The following is a 3,795-nucleotide window of genomic DNA, read 5'->3' as shown; positions in this document are numbered from 1 at the left end:
CAAAAGGAAAAAAAAAAATAAAAGATGCAGAACTTCACTAAACAAAATGATAGGAAGCAGTCCCGACAGCATGCGAGAAGCCAGCTGAGGTAAGCAGTGGAGTCGTGAGGTGCTGGCTGAGCTGAGAGGAAGGAGCCGCTGAAGGTGGAAAAGTTCACAACCGACCGTGGACAGGGGAAACGGGCTATAGCCATGGCCCAGCTGGTCCGGGAGAACTGCTCTTCCGCTGGGATCCCTTGACATACACCGTTTGCGAGGGAGTCGCGGTGTTTTCTGCGATCACTGCCTGCTCGGGAGGGAAAAGCTGGTGAGATGTTCTCAACGCCCAGTTCCCAAATACTGTAGTGCTAAGTGTCAGAAAAGAGCTTGGCAGGACCACAAGCAGGAATGCAAGTGTCTCAAAAGTTGCAAACCCAAATACACTCCCGACTCAGTGAAACTTCTTGGCAGAGTTGTCATCAGGCCTACGGAAGAAGCACCTGCTGAGCCAGAGAAACTTTATTCACTATGATCTGGAATCAAATATTAACAAACTGACTGAAGATAAGAAAGAAGGCCGCAGGCAGTTTGCAGTGACATTTCAGCATTTCATGAAAAAAGATGCTGAAACGGGATGTTTCTCAGCTGCCACCTTCTTTTGACGTTTTTGAAGCCTTTGCAAAAGTGATCTGCAACGCTTTCACCATCTGTCATGCGAGCTGCAGGAAGGTGGCGTTGGCCTGTACCCCAGACGGCCTTGCTGAGCCACAGCTGTGACCCCACCTGCTCCACCGTGATCAGTGGGCCCCGCCTCCTACCGCGTGCCCTCAGAGACTTCGGGGTGAGAGACTATCTGCTGTCTGGACGTGCTGACGACCACTGAGGAAGGCCTTAAGCAGTGGAGGGATCAGTACTGCTTTGACTGTGACTGTTTTCGGTGCCAAATTCAGGACAAGGATGCTGATATGCTAACTAGTGATAAGCAGGTATGAAAAGGGGTGAAAGAATCCAGGGGAAAAGAAATTAAAGATATGAAGACAAACCGGAAGTGGGAGCGGGTTCTGGCCACGTGCCAGTCTATCCTAAGCAGCAACTTGACCGGCTTCCTGATTATCAGTATCTACCGGCTGAAGGCGCTTGACTGCGGCATGGAGGCTTGCATCACCCTTGGCCTCCCGGAGGAGGTGCTGTTCTACGCATTCGCACCACGGAGCCCTACCAGATATTTTTCCCCAGGAAGCCATCCCCTCAGTAGTGAAAGTTGGCAAACTGCAGCTACACCAAGGCATGTTTCCCCAAGCAATGAATAATCTGCGACTGGCTCTTGACATTATGTGAGTAACACATGGCAGAGAACACAGACTGACTGAAGATTTAATCGAGCGCTTTACTGATGTCACACACTACGGTGTCTGCTGTATGAATCTCCCCTTTTGACAATACTATTCTGTGTTGAGTAGGTCAATCAAGGAAGACGTAGTTTGTCAACTCTAGGAATGAGTTGTGGTGAAGCACGATTATAATAAACGAGAAAGTTGAGGATGCCATCAAAAAACCATAAAAAAAAAAACCCTCGGTAGGAATTCGACAGTGGTTATTATATTACATATTGTCATCTTCAAAGTAGTTGTTCAGATTATCAGATATAAGCATGCAAAATTTGTCAAAAAAATTAAAAAGAAAAGAGAAAAAAAAAAGTGTTAACTGCTCCTTTCAATAGACCAGCAGGAATCAGCAGAACAATTACTCAAGCTAGCCTGTGTGTGTGTGTGTGTGTGTGTGTGTGTGTGTGTGTGTGTGTGTGTGTATCTTCTTCCCTTCCTTCTTTCTTTTCTCCTTTTCCTCATCCCAGTTGTTCTTTCCTTGGAATAGTTTCTTTCACTTTTATGGTTCCCACTCTACCTTTCAGATTTCATTTACTCTTTCAGGTTCTTATACTAGGGAAAGGATATGGTGTTTACACACGTGGCTCTGATATATTTCACTAATGAGCAGAATCTCTAGTTACATCCATTTACCTATAAAAGCCATGAGTTTATCTTTTTTATAGCTGAGTAATACTCCATTGTATAAAAATACCACATCTTTTTTTATCCATTCCTCAGTTGATGGGCATTTGGGTTGTTTCCAAGATTTAGCTATGACAAACTGTGCTGCTATAAACATAGATGCACATATATCACTGTGCAGATCCGCAACTTACAAATCTTTCAATGCTCAAAGGAAGACTTTCAGGACAATTCCTTATCACCCTCAATCTATAACTCCAAAAGGTTTGGTAACCCCTTTGGCACATTCAGTATATTTAATCAATATTAGGATTTATTGTAACAGTGATTTGTTTTGCTCTCTAACGTGTAAAATCTTTGACTATATTATCATCTCTGTTGCATTTGTTTTAAAATTAGTGTGATATTATGACATTATTGCCTTTAATGTAAAAGCTGCCATTTTTATTTTTGCTTCTCTTATAAATAACTAAAGTAGGGTCAGTGACATAGCTCAGCAGACTAAGCACCTGCTTAGGCAAGCACAGGGACTGGGCTTCAATCCCTGGCACCACATTCCACACTGAACCTGCCCCTGGGTACCATGAGCCAACCACTGAGACCTGGTGTGGTGGTGCAGCCCATAATCCCAACACTTGGGAGGCTGGAAATAGGAGGACCACTACAAAGGTGAGCTGTGTAGTGAGACCCTGTACCAAACACATAAAAAAAAAAATAACCAAAGCATATGACACCTTTTAGCCCAGAGATGTGTGTGATTTCTTTGGAGTTGACTTGAGTGCTTAATTATTTGTCTGGTTTTCTTTCTTTCTTTCCTTTTTTTTTTTTTTTTTTTGGATTACTGAGTATAGAACTCAGGACCTTGTGATTGCCGGCATTGCATGCTTGATTGTGACTGCCTCTGTGTATATAATGTAGCCCCCTTGTTGATAAATGAACACATAGTATCATTTATTGTTAAACAAGCTTAATGCTCATTATACACTTTATCAGTTCTCGTACTTTCTTATTTCATCCTTGTGATTTTACATTATCATTCTGTTGTTGAAACAAAATACTTGATGTGCACAGCTTTAAAGAGAAAAGGTCTCTGGCTTAAGATTTTGGAGGGTCCAGTTCATGACTGGCTTGCTTAAATGCAGAAACATCATGGCAGAGGAGAGCTGCTCACTTCACAGAAGCTAGAAAGCAGCAAGAGGACAGAAACAGCTAGAGAAATGGCGTACCTTCTACACCTGCCCCAGTGACCTACTTCTTCTAACTAGACCTGACTTCATCCTAGTCTGTTCAGATACGTCTCTTCAATGAATCACTCCACTGATGATATTAGCACCCTCACAACAGGAACCATGTAATCTATAGCAATCCCATTAAAAAATTAAAGTATTGTTATTCTTTCTACAGGCTAGAAAGTGTCAATGTAATCATGATAGGGGGACTTGACTTTAATTATGATTTTTACAGTTTATTTTTGGAGGGGGAGGGAGCACTGTGTTGTCTCTATTCAGAGATAAACAAAATCAGGAATTAATTATCTGAATGTAAGCCTGCTAGGTGTTTGTTTTGATCTATTTACTACAGTGATCCTAAGAATCTTCCTGTGCCTTTCCACCTAGGGCTCAGCATTACTTAAACATCTCAGGAGAATCTGTGACTAGCCTGCCTCTTCTTTAGGTTGTCTGTTACTTTGTTTCATTGTTGGACAAAATACCAGATACCTAAAATTAAGGAAGAAAAAGTTTATTTACTCACAATCCCAGTACTGGATCATGAATTATTCACAAAGTCTAGAAATCTGCCCAATGAG

At 42.2% G+C, this 3,795-nt stretch overlaps 1 pseudogene; it reads left to right on the top strand.

The window, feature by feature from the left end:
• The first annotated feature begins 128 nt into the window (after window positions 1-128).
• On the top strand, window positions 129-1,416 carry LOC101569756 (annotated as a pseudogene).
• The last annotated feature ends 2,379 nt before the right edge of the window (window positions 1,417-3,795 follow it).

Source organism: Octodon degus, unplaced genomic scaffold (assembly GCF_000260255.1).
Source record: "Octodon degus isolate 3935 unplaced genomic scaffold, OctDeg1.0 scaffold00074, whole genome shotgun sequence".
Classification (NCBI taxonomy): Eukaryota; Metazoa; Chordata; class Mammalia; order Rodentia; family Octodontidae; genus Octodon; species Octodon degus.
The sequence above is the reverse complement of the archived record's forward strand: the minus strand, read 5'-3'. Positions and strand labels throughout refer to the sequence as shown.